The sequence below is a fragment of the Anopheles cruzii genome, chromosome 3 (genome assembly GCF_943734635.1).
Source record: "Anopheles cruzii chromosome 3, idAnoCruzAS_RS32_06, whole genome shotgun sequence".
In the NCBI taxonomy this organism is placed as follows: domain Eukaryota; kingdom Metazoa; phylum Arthropoda; class Insecta; order Diptera; family Culicidae; genus Anopheles; species Anopheles cruzii.
Window position 1 is genome coordinate 13,539,957 of NC_069145.1, and position 22,055 is coordinate 13,562,011.

The window sequence follows — 22,055 nt, forward strand, 5'->3', positions numbered from 1 at the left end:
AACAAACCGAACTTCAAGCCATTTTGTCACAATTTTATAAGAATTGAAGCGCTTCATTGAAGCGCAGCGCAATTGAAGCGTTATCATGCAACAAAATCACCGTGAGTTGTCCCCGGATCGTTTTTCATCCAAAATATCCTTCACATGGGTCACTTATTTTCGGTAGCGTTGCATATCAACCAGACCACGTTGGCCAGGTTTGAGTAGCACTTGGTAGATCAAACCCTTCCGATCCCACCAAACACAAAATTATTCAACTTTCCATCGCCAGTCACAATCCGATGGAGAAATTATTTTCATTTGTGCCTGACGAACAGCATTTGATATGTGGGTTTTCGGGTGTCCTGCTGTATTTCGTTCAGTTCATGAGAAACTCATTTTGCGACCTGCTGGATCTACTCATGGGCTTTAAACGAAGGGGGATGATTTCTTGAATTACATTCAGCTGATATACAAAAACTGATACTTTTCAAGCGTACACTCACCATAAGCTTCGAATCTGTAGCAATTTTCTTCAAACGGTAGCAAAAAACCATTTCCGGCCGCATTTCGCACCTTTATGTCGACATGTTTAGACCTCCTGAAACGTAAGTTGCAGACCAGAACTTGTTTTGTTTTAAGTTGAAACCCTTTGCTAGTTCCCAAACTAAGGCAGTGTTGTCAATAAAGCATTACGATGAGGGCCAAATGGACAGCTAGAGCCATCGGTTCGTAAATTAGGGCTTCATAGCACCTGCCGTATATTAGCCGTATAGTAATAAGTATTTGACCACTCTTTCGATACCTGCCGATTCCCGGTCCTCTAATATCTTTCCAACCAAAGCAAAACAAAAAATAAGATCAATAAAAGACGAAGCATTAACATAAACAGAGGTAAGCATCACCAATCAACCGGTTGGTGGAGGAACGCGCTCAACAGCTACGACGATGTTGAGCGTAGCGCTTCAGAAGAGATATGGCCAACATTATCTACTGCGATCGGAAGTCGTCGTTCAAGCATCTCGCCCAAGATGGACGCCCTTTCATTTGTTTAATCTTTAGCGAGCACGCACACTCCGAGCCCGAGCACCCTCATAAACACCGGCGCTTCCGGGGGAGGCAGCACTGGAAATACAAATATGAAGCATCAACAACGTCAACGGCAACAACGGCGGCGGCGGCGGCACAACATCAGCCGCCAGAGGCCGCCACCCCGGGAAAACACAGCCGATGATTTATGACGTGAGATCGCCTGCTACACTTTTCGGTCACAGCGACACCACGCCGGCCCATGTGAGCGCACACAGCGTGTTTCCCGACCACTTTTCCGCTCTTGGCCAACGGTTCATAAATTTTCCCGCCGGCTGCTGCTGGGGCTGGGGCTGTGCTTGTTCACCCGGTTGGGCCGCCCGGTTTGATCCAGTCGAATGAACGAGTCACCGGTTGACACTTGATTAATTACGGGCAGTCTTATCGTGTCGATTAGACTGCCGTAGGTTGGCTGGCTGACTCGCTGGTTGGTGGTTCCGGCCCTGGCAGCCGATTAGCACAGCGCACCACAGTTTTCATTTGGACGCGAAAAAGTCCCAATTCTTACGCTAAAGCTTGCAATTTGTGGGCCCCTAAATGGTGCTATCCGCAGCGAGTCCTTCCTTTCTTTCATGAGCCGCACGGCAACGTTTAGCTAAAGCAACAAGACATCGAGGGTGCGATCGATGCGCCAATCTGACAATCTGAAATCTTGCCCGAACCTTGCCGAAAGCAAACGCCCAAAACCTGCTATTGATTGCCACTGCCCTCAAGAGTTGCTGATGTTCGTCGCAAGAATTGGCAACCTTTCACCACCGACCGGGCGCCACCGAGAACGGGCCGACATTTGCTCCGACTTTCCTCGAATTTCACTCACCCACAAAGGACGACTTCCTGTGTGTGGGTGTGCCCTCTGATTACTCGTGCCTTCTGTCTCGTGGCCATTAAACTCACGCAACCCGGACCCGGGCCAGGCGTCCGTGCAGCAAACGTATCCGGGAAATGTAAATATTTTGCTAAACTGTCCAAAACGCGCCGTTGGAAAATCTAATTTCCCCCCTGAAAGCGCTCGAATTTCGCAATCGAACACCAGAGGCCAGGAGCGAAGAGTTGACATCCCCCGCGGGTGGGTGAGCTGCGCGTTTCTGCACCTGAACCCTGGCGGCGGATGGCGGCTTTGGCGGCCCTCTCCCTGGGGGCACTGTTTGCAGACAGCTTTCCCAACTTCTGCCATTTTCCGGGCGTGCCGGCAACCCCCCTCCGGTTCCGGCAACGCATCGCACTACTCACCTTGAAAAGCGTCCGTACCGGTCGGGCCACCATATTGTGATTTCCCGAGTCCTGACGTTGCGGAACGTACGGAAAGTACCGTACGGTACTTGGAACCGTCCACCTCCCAGGCAGACGGCGGTGGCTCCATTTCCGAACTGTCGAGATTTCTGCCGCTCGGGCCCTGAGCCGAAACATGAGCTCCTCCCCCCGCACCGGGCTCACCTTCCGGCGCCAGCCGACCCCAGGTTTCAGTGAACGATACCGTCGAGACACACTTCAAAAATTCTCTACCGTTTTCTGCAACCATCCTGTTTTTTTCTTCCTGTTGTTGAAGGATGGAAAACTCACATCGGTGCCGATGTGGATTGGGATAAACGGTTGGGCAGCGGGAAGGGCGGCCCGCAACACTTCCGCCCGGAAGCCGGGGTCACGCCGGGGTGCGTATTTTCTGGGAGTTCCTTTCCACGATTGATTGACACGGTCACCGCTGGCACTTCTTATTGTCGATGGTCGTGCTGATTTCTATAATTCATTTCAATACCCACCAGAGGGGGCGCCGTGTTGCCCCCGTGCCAAACCTAAGGTTCTCTGGAAACTCCGCAAGCCAGCCGTTCCATAAACTGTTCAATCCACCCAGAATGCAACGCCAACGCTTGCGAGATTCGGTTGGGGCTCGTGAGGTCCTTGTTTTTTGTGCTCCGAAACTCACCAAACCGAGTGTGAGCCGTCGCTTGGGAGCCGTCTGGTAATCAAACACTTCACGTCCACCGTCTCTCTCTCGGTCTCTTCGTTCGACGGTCCGACGGAGCACGGGACGATGTTCACCGAGCGCACCCAAGGCTAGTTCGTGGCCGGGAAATAAAGCCCGGTGTGCGGCGTCGGCGGGGTTGCGAAATGAAAATGCGATGATTGGTGTGTACTTTACATGTATAGTTTTGCCCCCCAACGCTTCGGAGCCACTAGAAGCTATCATACGGCGCGCCGTCGGGCACAAAATATGGCGACGATGGACGTGTTTCGACAGTCTATCTTTGTCGGTCTGAGCAAATGAGTTTGAGTTTCCCCGGCGAGGAACCGGGGAATTCATGATGAACTGATTAAGTCCAGCACCTACGGCCCGGTGAAAAAGCCAGCTTCTTAAGATTGCCGCACCGGATTAACGGGCGTCAAGTTTTCCGTTAAGCCGGTCTCAAGTACATTTGTTGGGGCTCTTCCCTTGGCCCACAATAATAAATTCCCGGCCGATAAATAAGTTAATTAGGGCTCACGCGAGCGATTCCACCGTAATGAGCTATGCATAAGCGGACTTATCTGTCCGCTCTCGGCTGGCGCCTACGACACCAGCACACGATGAGCAGATATTCTATGGCCCAAAGGAGGCGCGCGCCCTCTAATTGGTTAATTAGCTGGAATCAACTCGATTCCGCAGCCGCGCCTAACCAGCAGACGGCGCTGCCTTGCCCCGGCGAAATGTGCATCTATGCTTTTGGGGGATCTCTCTCTTTCTCTCTCTATCGGCGCTGTTTCTCGTATGTCACTCTGTAGTAGAAAAGGAATTATCATCGTGGCGTGGTGAAAAACGCGTGAATAACGAATGTGAAAACCAGCCACCCACCGACGAGAGTGAACCCGCCAAATGGTTCACCGTTATATGATTAACATGACAGTGAAAACTAAATGCCAAACGAGGTGCTACTCCGTGGGTGCTGGTCTCGTAGGACGGATCATCTGGCCCATATCGGGCGACCTTTCGCCCGCGGACCCAATGGGAGTAGCAAATGCGACGACACCGAAACCTTCTGTAATCTAATCCTATCTCGCTGTACGGCCGCACCGCCCTTATCTTGCCCGTCGTAGGCGGTTTAGTATGTGGGCTTCCTGGGAGAGGTCGGAAAAGAAAGGTCGTGTGGTGTGGAGTTGGCGAAATGAAAGAAAAATCATGAAACCGGCCGACGTGGCGCGAACTGTAGGCATGTCGCCCCTACAGTAGCTAGGGTGCGTAGCGTAGGTCCTTCGGGCTCGGGCGATGTGTCCTTTCTTCGCCCGACAAGTACACCGCCGCCGCCGTCGAGGGCCGCACGTAATCGAGGGTGAAATTAATTTAAATGACTGTTTGGCGGGCAAAGCCGTGCCATTTTGCCACCTCGCTGGTTTGCGCGTTCCGTTTCCGTTAGTCATAACATTAGTTTGATGGCCGGATGGAGATGTTGTGCATTGCGAACCGGCAACCCGGCAAGGGAGGCACGTTATTCATCGCACATTCGCGTTTAACAAGAGTTCCAAACATCGCGAAGCTTCGAGGTCTGGCCGAACCTTGAGTTGTTTTTAGGCAAAAATAGTTCCGGCAGTGGGCCTCCCGTTTAGAGGTTCATTTGTCATCATACGTCAAAGTGTCTAAGCTATCTCCGTTCCCCGTTCGATGGCGCAATCGGATCGAATTTTAATTGATTTAATTAATTAACTAACGGGCTGTGGGTTAATCAAACGGTGCGCCAAACAGCGGCAACGGCCTCCGGTGTTTAAAAATCGCAAAACCAAACAAAGGCTCACTTCCGCTTCCCGTCCCGCCCGGTGGCCACGTACACGGTTTGTAATTCGAGCGAACACACAGCTTAACGGAGCCCCTCGCACCTTTCTCCACCACTCGTCCGCAGGATCCGTCTCCGCCGGATTGTAGCAACTGCCGGATAAAAGGGTGCCACAGACGCGCTCTGCACGTGAAGTGAGGACGAAGGATGCGCCGTCCCCGGTCGACTGTCCTTGTCTTGCCGGCGGAGCGAGCAGAGCGAGTTTCTCACTCTCTCACCGCCCTCTGACTTTATGCTCGGACGGCTGAGGAGGTGGCCAGGGGAAGTGGCAGGAATATTACCGAGCATTATTATAGCACTTAACCAAATGGGCCAACAACAGGGAACGGAACAGAGAGAGAGAAAGAGCGAAAGAGAGAAACGCCGATCGTTCGGGATTCACGCGGATGACATTATTTTCTCACCAACAATCACTCACTTCTCACGTCGGCGCATGCGTGAACATGTCGTGCACGAAGGACACTCACCCAGCCGACCGTGTACCACTCACGCACACACACTGCTTTGCTGCACGCATACATGCCCATCTCGGCACCAACACACCCATAACGGGACCCGAGGAACTCAGCTCACGCCGGCGTGGGTGATATTGCGCGCCCTTTGCGCCATTCTCCCACCTTCGTCGGCGGCGGCGGCGGTGTATCTTCCCGGAAGCCCTCGCGACATAGCCCGGGGCTCCGCTCGCCCTTGCTCCCCCCCAGTGTCGCCTTCTCCCGCCGTTCATCCCATCGAGAAGTGCGTCGTGTGTAAACATTTAATGAACCGAATTGATACGCGCACTCGACACAGCCGCCGTCGCCGTCGCCTTCGCCGTCGCCTTCGCCGTCAGAGATCGTGGGGAAGGAGAAGTAGGCGACAAGAGTAAATGAAAGCAATTGACGGGTGCAGCAGGGGTAGCAGGTTAAGGGGTGATGAAGCAGCTTCAGCGAACTATCGAAGTAAGCGGTTCGGTTGGAACACATAATTCAAAAACGATGATAGTATGTTGATGATGATGTGCAGATTAACTGACTGAACAGAGACTGAAGGTTTGTTGTTTTGATGCTCTACAATTGGGGTTTTGTACGAGTGTGGCCATTGTAAACGATTCCTATTAACTTGGGCGATATTCGATTAATTTGAGAAACATATATTTGAGGTACATATAATGTCATTTTGTATATTTCGTTCACTACTAAGTTTGACACAAATCTCGGCACAATATGCAAAGTGATGCACAATAAACAGGTAGCTTTATGATTTTCCATAAAATGTTAAACGGCGGAAAAGGACGATCGACTGAAGTGCAAAAACGAGAACTCCAAAGCTCAGCCTGGGACACCGAGAATAATTGAAGGCAAATTAAGCACCAATAAACAGTCAATTAGTGGAATGAAGTCGAAAGGACACAGTAACAGCGCTTCAAGGCACGTTAATCAGATCATATCATCGTCAAACGAACGAATCGTACGAACGAAATCGTACGAACGTATCAACGAAAATCTGCGTCTATAAAAACTAACGGGTACGGCATTGTTCACTTTCTAGGCATTAAAAGTGCACTCACATCATCTATCAGTAGATTAGTAAAACTTTTCAGCTCGGATTCCAGTCGAATTTCGCCCAATTTCTGTTCAACAGATGACGCTTGGTGCGCCATCTGTTGATCGGTTCCACTGTGGTTGATGAACAATTTGACGTACAACTGTCACTCGGGCGCAATTTGCCTTAAACATACAAGATCGGGATAAACTCCAATCCGGGGTATTGGGCATTTTGGGCGGTCACACTTTCTAGAACCTTACAGTCTATTACCACTCTGGAAACCAAAACGGCATAATATGCTGCCTTTTCTTAAAAAAACACCCGACATGCGATGCGCCCAGTACTCCGTAGGGTTAAGCAGCACTTTTATGTACACAAGTCAAGTCAACATGAGTCATAAAATCCCCGGCCTTGGTGTGTCCCCAAGTCTAAGAGCGTCCAAGAAAGCCCCTCTTCCGGTAGAGGAAATGTCAATCGGTGGCGGCCCCTACATTGGTTGGGAGCGCGCTGAAAGCGATTTCCCAGCAATTGAAACATTGAAACTTCTTCCGCCAAGGGAAAACTACACTCTTCACCGAGCGGGAAGCACTTCATACGGAAGACGCTGTGTGGGGGAAGCGACACAGCCATCGTGTTACAGAGCCGTCGTCGAGTCAAGATTGCCAGGACAGGTGTTGTGTACGGTATGTCATCATTTGCCTTCGCAATAGACGGGCAGCATAATTCTCGCATCGGAAATTGCTTTCTAATCATTGTCCCGCTTCGTCCCCGTACGAGCTTCCCGCTGAGCTGGTCCCGAATTTTCCCGGGGACCCGGGCGAGGAAAACCGGCAAGCGGGAAAAGCGGGCCCCACACCGCGCGTCCACCGCCACCGGGGCCCGGGAAAACGGGCCCATCGAAGGGGCATCGAAAACAAACGCAACAACAGAAAATATGCATGTCAAACACTCATCACATCACGCGCGTCCCACCATCCACCCCGACCGACCCGCGCCCATCAACCAACCCACCTTCGGCAGCATATTCGGAGCGACCGGAGGGTTTGGGTGAGCGAGAGAGCGCGTGCTCGAGGGAGTGAGCGAACCGGGTACGGACCGATGGACGACCGTAAATGGGACAAGATTTATGTGGTGTCCCTTTTCCGTCTCGCTCGCTCGCTCGCATAATCCTCTGCCCGGTGGCTTCCGATTCCAAGGGCTTCAGCTCCGCAGCGTGGAACGCTCGCTCTCCCTCGCGGGCCTGATGATAAATCTGTTAAACGACGGATGGTAATAAAATATTCTCTTGTACCCCCTCCTCGTGCCCAGGCCAGCCTCCCTGCCGCTTTTGCTGGCCGCTACCACCACGGGGCCGGTTGGTCGACACGGAACGAGAAAGAGCATGAGAAGAAAAAAAAGGTAAAGCCATCGAGTGTTTCATCCGTTTAACCAGCGACGATAGCACCATCGGGGTCAGATAAAGATCGAGTTGAACGAGAAAAAGACCAAATACTGAATGAGAGAGTGAGAGAATAAAAACGGAACACAGTCCGTGGATCAAACCTGTCAGGCAGATCGGAAAACTTTATCCCGCGCCACGGTACATGTCACTCTGTGGCCACCGATCACGGACGGACGCGCGTGCTGATGACTCTTCACGAGCGACTGACTGCGGTGCGAGCGGGACCCCAGAGCGAGAGAAGACACACAAAACCATGATGAATAAAATTATCTCACCTCAGCGCGCAACAGGACTCTCGAGGACGTTCGGGGTCCAGGCGTCCAAAACGAGCGTCACGACCGCGACGACAGGCGACGACGAGATGTGGGAGAAATGTCAGATTGATTACAAAGTGTATCTCCCGGTCTGTCGGCTGGCCGGCCGGCCTGCCCCTGGCTGAATGTTAATTATGACAACCCCGACCCACGGCCCGTCTGTGTGGACAGTCCAATAAATTAATCTTGCGATGCTTAATTCGCTTTGCCAATCAGTTCCCGTGGTGCAATTCGGCGAGCGTGGCCTGCAAACGAGCGAACGAAAAAGATGGTACATGTTGCGATTATAAAATTTTTCGGGCCCCTGGCCCGGTTCGAGGGAAAGCGAGGCGAGAAGACGGCACGACACGCTCGTCGCAGTTAACGGAACCGAAATTGGCGCAATGTCGTTCCGGAACCACCTTCACACGCCGGTGCGACCCGGACGCGCGGTTAACAAGAAACCATTTTAAAATCAATTTCACATGAAAACAACATTTACTGCCACAGATTCGGTGATAAAACCGACGGTGGTGGTTCTGGTGCCATCATAAACGTCGTTGCCGCGAAGGACACGCGCCATTGAGGCAGCTTTTGAGGAGGGTCCCGCAACAAGCTTTCCACGCGGGTGAAAGCAAAACTCATAAAAGGAAGCGATATAAAAGTGGAACAGAGCGGGAGAGAGTGCGAGGGGACACAACGACCCGGGCCCGATTTTATGGAACACACGGCAGGTTCCTACAGGAACAAGCCCCCAAGGACCTTAGGGAGCAGTGTCCAGGAAGTGGTTGAACTCTTTTTCCCTCAACAGCCGCCGGCGTGTCCAGCAGAAGGCTTGTTGTTTGTTGATTAATCATCACAAAAGTGGAGGTCTCGAACCGTCCTCTGTCCGTTTTGACGCAGCGCAGCATTGATTTGATCAACTAAAATCGAACCGCGAACTGCTCTGGAGTGGAGCAGATTGCATAAGTAAATTTGCCAAAACCGCGGCGTTGGCGAGTTAGAAACGATGGAATAACAAAGCCGTTCAAAACTCCACATCGCATTCCGTTTCGGGCTCATGCTGATGCTCTCTCTATCTCACTCTCTCGGTCTCACTGTCATTGTTGGCGGGCCTTTCTTCTTCGGGCCGTTTCGTTTCCCAATATTTTTTTTGGGTTGGATTCCGCCCAAAAGCAGCGAAACTGAAACGAGGTGCCCCGGGGGATGGTGCGGAAGGGGCCCCTTAAACGCAAGCCCGGAACCCGCAACATACACAGCAGCAGCGCAGTGGCACGCACGTAAGGCAGAGAAGACTGCTGAGGCGCACACACCACCATTTGATATTCCAAACAAGATTATATTTTATGAGGTGTACACACACAGTCTGAGAGAGAGTGAGCGCGCACGAGAGAGACAAACAGAGAGATAGAGAGAGAAAGAGAGAGCGGTTTGCCGTTTCACTTCGGTGGCCGGCCCGAGAACCATCGAGAGCCCCGAGAGACAACCGGAGAACCCGGCAGTGGTAAACGGCGGACGAGAACCTCCGTAGATCAAAGCACGTGCGGAAAGGCCAGCCGCCGGTTGTGGGTGGGTGTAGGGGTAAGGGTAGGGTTGGCCGAGGTGGGCCAGTGAGGGCTGGTGGTGGTGGGTGATGAAAATTGATGAGAACAAATGAGCACGTACCAAACTCACGGCGGCACCAGCGAAAGAAAGAGCAAGCGATAGGTCGAACAGCAAGAGCGGGATAGAAATAGAAAGAGAGTGAGACAGAGAGGGCAGAGAGAGAGAGAGAATGTCGCACTCTTCGGGAGGATGTGAAGCCATCATCATCATCATCATCAGCTCATCCTTCCATTGCGCGGGAGTCGTTGGCGGCTCACTGAGTACGTACTTGAGCCTTCCTCGTGCACGCTCCTCACACTCACGGTGAGCTGCGTACGTGATCTATTTCACGTCGGCCGCCGCGAAGCAATGCAGAGGGAATCGGAATGAAGGCCCCGTGTGTCCCCTGGGTAGTGTGTGTGTTCCTTGCATTCTTGTCCGTGCCGTCCGGACCGGTGTCTCTGTGTCGGTCTTTACACGCATCTTTTGGCGTCTTTGCGGCAGCATCTTCGATCCACTATCAACAATTCTTCCATTCCTGCGTTTACACAGCACAGCGCTCCAGCTACTGTCCGCCAAAAAACAGGAGTACAAGGGCCGAAAGGCAGCAAATCAAGCGTGGCCAAAGCGGAATATCATTTATCTTGAACCCGGGCCCCATTTCGGACCTGGTGGCTCCCTGAACACAACACGCTCATGACGATGATGATGGTGGGCAACAATTTACCGGATCCGGCTTCGGTTGTGTCCGTGTTGTGTGTCGGGGCATTAGTCGGGGGTTTTTCGGCTCTTTCCAGATCCTCTGGGTTAACCCAACAGGACGTTGACACTGATGATGCCCATGAGAAGGAGCTAACCCGATCCGTACTCGAAGCGTACCCATTTCTTGGGTCCCCTAATTAAACAGCTTGGCTTCAGGAATTAAGGATTATCTTCAATGATACAAGAATGCGATTGGTAATCCTGCGGTCGAGGTGAGAGAATGCGCACCATCCTTGTCTGGTGCGTCTGGAGTGGAACTTATGGGCCAACGTGAACTTTGAAGGAGTAATAGCGTTTCCTCAAAACAACGGGCCCAAAAAAACAAACTGAATTGCCAACAAGACAGGAACAAAAATCTCATCCTCAACTCATCCACTCTCATCTCACTCGCGGCTCAGTGCGCTGCTCTTTCTCACTTACTAGCTCACGCTCGCCTCTTATCCCTGCTATCCCTTATCCCTGTCGGCTAGCCAGCGCCGCCGTCGGCCGGTGTGTTGGCAGCTTCGGAAATGATGCCGGTGGGCATTAAACAGAATTCTTGTTTTTCACGCGCGCCCCAAGGATTTGACTGTTGTTGTCCCTTGTTTCCTTTTTCGCAGCATGATCCTTTGAAAGCAGGCAGAGAGGGTCGCGTCACTCAGTCCGGCGAATGAAAGTGCGGGATGCGTTTCTTCTTGGAATGTGACCTTCCGCTTCGTATTTTCGCTTTATTGTTAAGTAATTAAAACAGTGTCTCACCGGGTCCGTGCCCGTGCTTTATGAGAAGAAGAATTTTTAATATTCTTCCAGCATAGCTCAAGAATTTCGCGCGAACGAAGATTGCGAAGCGGTTGCTCCATCGTCGTCGTCGGCCTGTCTGCCTCGCTATATTTAAATTGTATTAGAAACAAATTAATCTTCATCATCATCGCCAGCCGACGGAAATCCGCGCCACAATCTAGGCACCGGAAGTGGCGCCCATAAAAAAAGCGGATTTATTACGAAAGCTGTGCCCAAGTCGTTCCTTTCCCGCCCGGACCGCAACCTGCCCACGACGACGATGATGCTGATGGTGATGAGTAATAAATATTGACAGCAGAAGGTGGGTTTCGAGTGAAAATTATTAAATTATAATTCTCGATTAGCCCTCGGCCTAAAAAGGCCAGCACCACTGCCGCTCGGAGGTCAGGCTGCTGCCACGATGCTGGACGATGGTGGTGCTATCGTCCCTCGAAGACGATGCGAAGTCGCCCTCGCCCTATCGCAGCGCCATGAATTTGAATTTTCTTTGTGTCCGTCCGAATATTTCCACGCAGTTTCGCGGTATTTCGTGCGTCCGAAAAATGGAAACAACACCCCCCGCGCCACGGTAGGAGGAAAATTTTCACACGGCCAAATATGCCAAAGCCGGCTGGTGCTGGTGGCTAGAGCGAGAGAGGAAGTGTGTCCATGATGTCGCTTCAATGTGTTGCCCGATTACCCAACTTTTGGGTGCGCGGACTTGGTGGACGGAAAAATGAACCTTGATTTGCACCGGTGGCTTTCTAGCGATTTTCCTTCGTCGGATCAGACCCGGTCAACTTTGCCACAGGGCAGGGTTCGGGTCCGGAAGTGAAAGAAAGATTATTACGGGAATTGAATCGTAAAACGGCGGCCAGCGACCGGCGGAAGTGAAGATTAGACCCAAGCGAAGAATCGAGTGTAGCGGAAAACTGAAAATCGACGTAAAATGGTGCGTCAGCAATGGACTGGAGTAAATTTGCTATCATTCGCGGGTCCTTCTCTTTATCATGGTCCGCTGAGGACGTCATTAAGCGAATGATACTCCAACGTGCGGCCAATAGATTCGTAGCCCGGTCGGTCAGATGGATTAGAAGTTTCCTACTTGTCCCGCCCAAGCCTTCTCCGGCGAAAGCCGCAAGGACAAGCGATTCGAGCAAAGGATCCTTCTCAACTGAAGTGTCACAGAAATCTGCTCTCTCTCTCCTTCTGTGTATCTCAGAACCAAAAAGAAAAGGCTGTAGCCGACAACCTTTGGCAGAGCGCAATTTGGAATTAGCAATTCGTTCAACATAAGCCTGATGCGAGGCACCCGGTCCTGTGTCTGTAACGCCACAGCAACGAAAAAAGCCACCGAAATTTATGTTCACATCCGCCAAACATCAGACAAGACCCGGGGGTACGTGACCAAGAAAGTGTTGCGCATTTCATAATGCGATTACAAGCGCGCAACTGCTGCTGGGTGGTGTGGTGCCTCCCCAGCGTGGAACAAATGATCGCACCGGAAGTCATTGGAAAACTGCCCTTTTTTGCGCCCTCTCTCTCTCTCTGTGCGAAACACCACAACACAAACTTCCTCACTAACTCTATGCGAAAGGTCTGCGTGTCTGCGTGTGCAAAAACCAGAAAGAACCCTCCGGGTAAAGGGGGCCAGCAACGGGCGCCGGGCGTCGCCGGGCGGTACCGGTACCGAGAACCGACCAACAAAAAAATCTTTTATCTACGATATGCCAAGATTATACTTTGCCATGCATGATATCCTCGTGTAACCCTCTGCTGCTGCTGCTGGCGTTGAAAGTCCCCGTTCAAACTGGCCCTCGTCAAAGTGTTCTCCACCAAACGCGGAGGGTCGTGACAGTGCGTGCGAGAGAGATGGCGACAGGTAACGAGAGAAAGAGAGCGAGTGACAGCAGTAATGCTAACGACAGGGAAGAGAGTTCGTAAAAAATGAAATAAACTGTAAGGTTGTAACCAACTTCCCGAAACGAGGACCCTTGGTCGGCGGTGTCGAGTCGCCCTCGATCCTTCTCACTTCTCGGCCTCGGCCTCCTATCTCTCGCTCGCTCGCTCCCACACGCTGTCTCACACGCACACACACAGCGAGTGGGCTTCGGACTCGCTCCAACGGGCCGCCGTCTCGCTCGCGCCCTCTGTCGACTTTCCCAGTCAGTCAATCGCTTCAAAGCATCTTCACCACCACGTTGTTTGTCCATTGATTTTCCCGTCCCATCCGAGTGGGCCGAGAGGGAAAGAACACAAGCAAAAAAACACACATCCTTAGCCTCATTTGTGTACGTGCAGGGCCTCTCGGTAGTCCTGCCCTGCCGGCCGGAGTAGAGCAGCATGTAGAGAATTTTGAACCGTACACACACACACACGCCGTACAGCTTTTCAGCTCCGATCAACTCCATCCAATCTAGTATGTTGGCGTGCTTTTTTGGCCCAGCAACAGGACATCTACAGGATAGCGCGACTCGGTCCAACTCGTCCACAGAACGGCGAACGGTGGCGAACAATGGGACATCAGGCCCCGGCGAGGCGGTCGCGAAGGGCGAAGAAGGATGGCACTACATTAAGACCATGCGCCGCCGCCGTCGACGGGGCGACAAGGCAGCATAATTTCACACCCGCGCACCCACGACCCGAGAAGGACTTTGGGTTTTTATTATCGTTTTTATGATGCTTCCGAAGGGGCCGGGTCGGGTCGGGAGAATTGAAAATGAGAGAAAGTAAATTTGTCTGGACTTTTGGTCCGGGCTCTACACGTGCGTGTGTGTGTGCTCAGTTCCGACTTCCCGACCGAACCAGTCACAACCAGTGCCGTCCCGAAACCCGGCGATGGAAACTGTGTAGCCGATAAGGAAAAGTCGCCCTCCGGAGTCCGCGACCGAGACGACGACACTGGATTATACGCTGGCTTGCGGGCCACCAACACCATCGCCGAGGACACCCCAGGTTGTCACAAACAAGCATCTCATCTCATCAGTAAATTGTCTGCCACGCCGCCCGAGTGTCGTGCCAAATCGTGCCCCCGTCGTGCCAAGAAAGGATCATAATTTTCACCCCTTTCCGGAGCGCGGTCTTTTGCTTGCGCCGAATCGAATGGTACGCCAATTGTAGGAGGCGATGTCTGGCTCGGTTCGGCTCGCATCCACTGTTCGGCCAGTGTTTGCCAATAATGAGGCTGATTTGGCGCAGCAGAGTGGCAGAGCAGAAAGTGGTGCCAGCGAACCGTCGAACCTCCTCAACTGATCCGCTTCCAACTGTTGACAGTTCGATGCGATGCGGATCCGCGGCCCTACTTTAATAACTCTAGTTGGAATGAAAAGCCCTCGTGCCGGTCCAGACACGACCAGAATTTGTTGGGTAAAGCAAGCTGCGGGGTCTTCTGGGCGGATTTTGAGTCCCAAGGAACACGCTGGCCACTCGACTTGGGACTTCATCAGATAAGTTTTCTTCCGTACGCTATTCTCCGCGATCGGGACGTTCCACAACAAGCTGGCAGAAACTAATCTCACAATGGCTTGTGTCAGGTTCAGTGTGGCCGTTCGGTTGGAAAAAGAATTTCTATTTCTATCGACAGCACTGGAAACTGGAGGGCAGCGCTACCGCTTCGCCCAGACGTAGACCTTCGGGAATCGTACAGTCGTTGCAGTGGACATGGGGTAAACCTGTGGTTTACGAAATAGACTATGGAGTTACCAGGTCCGCAGGAATTTCCCTGTCAGTAAGTTCAACAAGTCCATTTTTTATACCTTCTCATACAGACCTTGTTCTATACACACCTTGTTGTGTACCTTTAAACACACAGAAAAGCGAGTTCTTGCGAATGACACATTAGTTCCGAAATGGGCTGCCGTTAATCTAGTACTCATCGACATATTCATTCTCCGATCATAAAACCAAGCCCCCCCCCAGTACCGACCCAGCAATGATTTAATACATTTCTACGGCGGCCTCGCCCTGGAGCGTTCCATTTCCAAATTAGCCCCGGCCCAGACCCGGTCACAACACTTTCCTCCTCTGTCTGTCGTCGGCTCCTGCAAGAACCTGGCAGCCGAAAGAATCGAAACCAATAATTAGCAACGTGCAACGCGTGGAGCGGTGTGCACACACGAGATACCGAGACCTGAAACGAGTTGATTAATGCCGTGTATGGGGCCGCGGGGCGGCCACTACTTGTCGTTGGCAGCGAGCCAACCGCCAGCAGCAGAGTCGTCACCGTACACGCCACGCCAAACGCTTTGGCCTTTCGCTAGACCAATGTCTGCCCGTCGCCTTTCTCTTTCTACCCACCGGGAGTCCTTTCGAGGTCCTCGTGCCGTAGTGAAGCTCAGCATCGTCGTCGTTGTCGCCGACATCATGATACGGAGTAGTTTCTGATTACTACAACACATGGACTCCGGCGGATGGAGCTACTGGTGAAGGGAAATAAAACTAACCCTCTCTCTCGGGTGACCATTTCTTCACTCTCTTTCTCTCAAGGACACGGAGACCTCTAGCATCGCTGTCAACGTCCCCAGCCGAGTCCGTGTCCCTGTCAAGAGTTTAAATCTCCGTCCTGAATCCTGCTCCACGGTCTTCGACTCGCCGGATGCGATACATTCCGCATTTAATCGGCATCGACGTGCAACGTGTCCCAAATGTTGTGTGTGTATTAACACTAAAACTATTAAACCCATATTAAACCTATTCAAGTCAAGACCATTACGCACGCTGACAGGCAAACAAAATTAATAAAATAGACCATAGTCCTCCAGCCTTCGATCTTTAGTTGGTCCATTAACTGGACCTAGACGGCGTAGGCGAACGGAAACGAAAACCGGGCTGTGGGTGCCGTGCGGGAATCGCAATCCGGGCCCGAGGCCCCCCGCACACGACTTACTAGTTCGCTGTTGCTCAAAGATTTCCTCGATCCGTTTCCCCGGCGGCCATGGCCAACAAGGCTGGCGACGCCATCACCACCATCATCAGCATCATTGACATTCTGTTGCGTCGCCAATCGTCGCGTGTCTCCTTCTCAGCACGGCCGAAAGTTTCGCCGGGGTTCCTTTTTCCCGCCGGCAGACCGGGAGCGTTCGCCCAAAAATTTTCTCGCCACTCTTTTTACGGCCATTCTTTGTTCCGCGTTCGGCGGCGCGACCGGCGGGCAGCGACGGCGGAACCGGGATCGGAGTTTTGTAGATTTTCATTTATTTTCACAAACATATTTGCAACTAAATCATACCCCGCGCCGCTTGTCCTACAGTAGCGGTTTTTTCTTTTCGTTTTCCTTCCTTGAGTAGGGTGTTTCGTCCATTCTCCGTGGAGACACTACTCGATGGCCAACCAGAGGAGCAGCGGCAACAACGAGGACGGCTGCAAATAAGTGGCACGGAATGATTCTCGAATACGGCGCCAATCTTGAGCGAGAGTGTCAACGGGGTGACGGCAACTTGCGGGGACGGACCACCGTGTGCGTGCGCGCGCGCGCGTGTGTGTGTGTGTGTGTGTGTGTGTGTGTGTGTGTGTGTGTGTGTGGTGTGTGTGTGTGTGTGTGTGTGTGTGTGTGTGTGTGTGTGTGTGTGTGTGTGTGTGCAAACACAACACACTCTGGCCCTTCTCGGCACAAAGTATCACGCAATCATATTTGCGTTTTCCATTTCCAACCACCGCGCCGCGCGCACGAGTGGGGGCTTCCGAAAGGACGCTCGTCATCCTTGACTGCTCTCTGCCGGCGCGAGCGGACTCTGTTGCTTTGCCGCCGGTGGTTGCGACGGTAGCGTCGTTTTGCGCAAATCTTTTTGGCCAGTTGGCAGACTGTGTGGACCTGACGGGCCCCTCACCGAGGGGCCGCCAGGGGCAGAGCGTTGCCGTGGAAGCGAGTGGCCCACACCATCCTCATTATACAATTCATAAAACAAAGATACAACCTAAAAGAGGGTAGAAAACAATGTGCAGTCGTACGGTGGGTCATTCGCCAAAGTAAACACCAGTTTTTTTAGCAAAACTTCCGTGCCGTTGTTACTATTACTGTAACTGTATATCCACGAGAGCTATACGGATGGTGTTAAATGGCATTAAGGGAATCCTTTTTCGCCTGATTTGTCTGTGTAAGTGAATTCCAGTTTAATGCCGGGGGTTGCTCCGAGAGTGGTCGATTGGGTCCTCACTATGGTTGCTCTTGTTCTGCTTCTATTCCAATGCCTTCTGTGAGACGTTTGAGTCACAATTTGCTTCTTAGATCCTTAAAAATATGGCCGGGAAAATCAAAACTTTTGATGTCGAACTGGTTTGTGATTCCAAAAAGGACACTTTTTTTAATTTCTAAGTTAGCCACACTATCACCCAGATCTGTGCCAAACCATACGTCGTAATACTAATATGTGTTACGCGATACTGGTCCTTTTGTAAACCGTTTAAATTTAATTCTACGGTATTCATGATATCCGAAACTATTCTACAACAACAACATGAAATTTCTGCTGCCAAAAAGGGTGGAAATGTTGCAAAAGGCAAGCTCTATCGAAAAAAAGACTTTATAAGTGGTACAAAATATTCAACAGGCACGGCTAGGTCGACCATGAACATCCACTGATGTTGATCCACATCCATACATCAACACAATCAAAGAATTAGTGCTCCAAAATCGTCGATTGACAGTTTTAGATCTTACTCGATCCATTTCCAGAGCGTATTGGTGAGTTGGTATGGAATAGCCCACTATGAGCTGCGCCCTCTGTATTCGGGAACAGTAGCGCCAGCACTTGGACCTTCCGAAGAAACTAGTTGGCAATTTTGACCGAGCAAAGTAACAGGCATGGCACTAGGAACGCTCTAATGCATGTCAAGGCTGTCCATTTCTTTGCCTTGTTCATTGCATTACGTCGTGGAGGGATTCGGCCTTCGTAGAAGTTTGTGCGCAGCGATTGTCCCAGACTGGTGTGGCTAGCAATAAACGACGATGATTTTTGTGTCAGAGACCAGAGAGACCTTGGAACGCCTCGCGGTGCTACCCATAATGTCGAGAGTTATGTGCATTATTATTTTCAGCAGCAGCCGCTATTAAAATATTTCGCTCTTCCTTCGGCCATCGACGGGCTGAATCATCGCCGAAGTGTTAAAAACAAATACGCCAGCCAATATCGAAGTGTAAACAAACCAATACCGATTCCGATTCCATAAATACGCGTCCCATAAATACTACTAGTCGTGCGGCTGAAAATAGTTTTCCTTGTTCGTTGCGTTCCGCCCGCCCGCAACTAATAAATTAACCGAAGTACCACCCCCGTGTCTCTCTGTTGGGTGGCCGAGGAACTTGTGGGCAATATGCGTTGTGCCGTTTTTTTTTTCTTCGTCCACTTCGCAGAACAACCCACTCTGGTTGAAACACCATCAAACGGGCGCGCGGAGAGGGAGAGTATTTGGCCAATCAATGCGCGAAAGTGGACTGAGATTTCCGGTTGGGGAAATATTTTTAAACCCACCCAGTGGCCGGTGGAACGTGTTACATATTCGCGCCGCGTTTTGAAGAGAGGCCTGGCGGCCGCACAAAGAGCCAACCCAAACAGAGAAAAAGAAACCAAAAATGTCTTCCCATTTACCTAACCTCGCAGCTTTATGCTTTACGCCCTGATGGAGTGTGCTCGGCGCGCATCACAAGCCCCGCACGTCAACGGACGCCTCGGGAAATCTCGATTTTCCGCACATTCTTTTCTTCTCTCGGTTCTCGGTTACGGCCTCGCTCTCTGGCGAGTAATGTACGACGACGATGATGATGGTGGGGTGGCGTATTTCCTTACCGACTTCACGGCAAGGAAATAATGCCTCCGATGAACAGGGACGAAAGTTACGACTTGTTGGACGCCAATCGTTTATCTTTGTCTCTCGCTCTCTCTCTCGCTGTCGCTCCGGTTTTTAGCGCACATTTTGGGCAGAGCAGGGCTTTTTGCGGGAAAATCCAAACAATTCATCAGGGAAAAAGTTTTCTTCGCCCAGTCAGCCCGGGCAACATCATCGTTGGACGGTGGTGCGCGCCTTTGATTAAAAGTTGTTCCACCGAGGCCGCGCAAACCTGAACTGGAATGGAGCCCCCGACAACAACACACGAGACACTCTTCACTAAGATGCTACAAACGATAAAGGTGAGAGAGAGTGAATGAGAGAGCGAGAAAGACAGAGAAAGAAAGAGAAGTAGTATTGGCACGGAAGTTGGCGCTCCGGAAGAAGAAGTTCGGAAGAAAAATCAACGTTGAACTGGCGGTGCTTTAACCCAACAAGTAAAACATGTTCGTCAATACGTTCTCTTTCTTCGGGGTTTGCGTAAAAAATTAAAACTCAAATCGAAAAGCTTAAGTACAATTAAAATACACCCACTACAAATAAACTTTAGGGCACTTTAGGGGCATGTTCCTCGTGGCGTAGGGGATACGTTTCTGAAGTATAAAATAACGATTCAATTGAGCAAAGCTCAAACGGTCGTCACTCCAAAAAGTGAACAGGCCCCCGTGTTGAATCGTTTCCGTTTTCGGTGTTCCGGACCCCATTGACCAAAACTCCCATAAAAAAAATCCCTCCGTGCACCGAGACTATGTTTTAAAAGCCTCGAGAGGCTCGATGTGAAATTGTCGCTGGAAGACACGCACTCGAACCGTCGCCCGCTTGTCGACGGATGTCGACTTTTTCCCTCCTCCGCTGCCGGTCGGTGAGTTCGGTCGGGCACGTTTGTGACAAGCGAAACAGGAAGTGTCTATCGTTTTTCCATCGATCCGTTCCGTCGAGTGACAACATATGGATCAAATGCAAATCAGAAGTCGCTCGCCGTCGCCGCCGATCGGAAATGGGAACCGACCTTCCGAGGGCCCCCGCCGCCCCAAAACCCCTACACCCTGTGTTACGTATCCATTTCCTGACCTCCTCAGGTTGACCCCCGGGTGACACGTACCGTGTCATCTCGGTGCAACAACTCCCCTCAGAAACAATGCCCAAATTATAATACCAAAATATATTTAAACCATTCCGGGACCGTATTGTCACACACCCCGTGCCGTGTGCGTCTGTAGTGGCGAAGAAAGCATTCATCTTGTGGTCGTTATGCTCCCATCTTCACACGGGTTCCCTCATCGTTCCTCGTTCGCTTACCGATCCAATGCTTGGCGTTCCTTATGTTTATGAGGCCCATAAAAACCGTCAGCAACAACCGAGACCCCCGGAGACCTCGGGGCCCCGGAGAAAACAAATCGTGGAACCAGCGAAAGGTATAAGCAGGAGGGACCCAAATAAATTAGATAATGGCGCGTCTGTGTGTGTCAAAACAGGCCGGAAAGTATCGTGGACAAACATCGATACATCACCAGGGGATGGCTCACTCCGCCACCAGCAACATGCGTTTCAACACGCACCATCACGGGCTATCGTTGTCCGAGAATTGATCAAACGGCCCCAGGGAGCGGACAGCAGCTCGACTCGTCACTTATCCGCAGATCATCGTAAGTGTTGAGCAGTGACTCCTTTTAAATACCTAACTCCTTCGTAAAAGACTCATACCAAATTAAAATTAACTTCAAGGCAACTTACTGCACTACGACTTTTCATTAAAGAAATGGTAGGTTATAATTGTGGTTCAGCATTTCCTATTGAAAGAGTATGCTAAGCCCTGCAGCACCGAAAGAGTCAACTAAGCGGAAGAGTATACAATACTGGGAATAGCGATTTAACTATTCGTTGGTTCTCTGACTGCTCAGAAGTTGAAGTTAATCTGATTCCCTGTAACTGTAAACCGTAAACGATAGCAAACAGTCACCAGTAGGGGGCGCTTGTATTTGTAGCTCTCTGTGGCACCCCGTACACATCTGCTGTGGTGTCCGAGCGGTTAAGGAGATGGACTTGAAATCCATTGGGTTCTACCCGCACAGGTTCGAATCCTGTCTACAGCGAAAATTTTTGTTCTCTTTAACAAAAGTATGTTTTTTTTTCATTCGTAACAAGAGTATAAATATTTTAGACAATATTTACCTAATATTTCCCGATGGTGAGTTGGTTACGGTGTACAATATATTAGGCTTCGCGAGTAAGTTCATTAAGAGTTACAGTCGTATCAAACATGTCTAGCCAAAAACTCTTTGTCCGGCTGTGTGATTATTTTCTTGATAGGGATTCACCAGTCAAACAGTTATTGAATCAGAACATATTCAAAATACGTTCAGGAAGAAAATGGATAGTAATAATCAAAGCATCGTTCACTATTTGTGTTTATTAGAACTTATTATTAATGTATTGGCTAGTCAGTGGTTCAGTAACGTTAAGTGGTTCACACACACACACAGATGGCGCCGTGGCTTAGTTGGTTAAAGCGCCTGTCTAGTAAACAGGAGATCGTGAGTTCGAATCTCGCCGGAGCCTTAAGTATTTCCTATCCCCTTCATCGGATTTCTCCGACTGAAAAAGAGAAAAAATACATCGATGTTTTTTTATTAATGAAGAACAGTATGTCTGACTTTTCGTCGAATGTGAATCTAGAAGTACAACAAAGGGTTTAATAGAACAAGCAGACAATCAACAGATGCAAAGACAAACACATTTAACGATCATTTGAAATTGGAAAATATCGGAATATATGCGTAAAGACATATGCATTAACAAGTTTACAACTCGAAATAATAACTTCAAACAAAAAAAGGTTGCAGTTTTAGAAAAACAAAAAAGTTTCTTGAAATTCAGAGTTGATGGGAATTTCGTAGGCTCCGGCGAGATTCGAACTCACGATCTCCTGTTTACTAGACAGGCGCTTTAACCAACTAAGCCACGGCGCCTCTTGATTACGAGACCTTAAGATAGCTTTATGAA

The 22,055-nt window shown here is 50.7% G+C and overlaps 3 non-coding genes across 3 annotated transcripts; 2 read left to right on the forward strand and 1 right to left on the reverse strand.

Moving 5' to 3' along the window:
• Positions 1 to 21,063: 21,063 nt before the first annotated feature.
• On the forward strand, positions 21,064 to 21,145 carry Trnas-uga (transfer RNA serine (anticodon UGA)). Its single transcript has one exon. It is a non-coding gene; the product is annotated as a tRNA-Ser (tRNA).
• A 392-nt stretch (positions 21,146 to 21,537) lies between these two features.
• Trnat-agu (transfer RNA threonine (anticodon AGU)) lies at positions 21,538 to 21,611 on the forward strand. Its single transcript has one exon. It is a non-coding gene; the product is annotated as a tRNA-Thr (tRNA).
• A 336-nt stretch (positions 21,612 to 21,947) lies between these two features.
• Positions 21,948 to 22,021, reverse strand: Trnat-agu (transfer RNA threonine (anticodon AGU)). The gene has a single exon. It is a non-coding gene; the product is annotated as a tRNA-Thr (tRNA).
• Between the last annotated feature and the right edge of the window lie 34 nt (positions 22,022 to 22,055).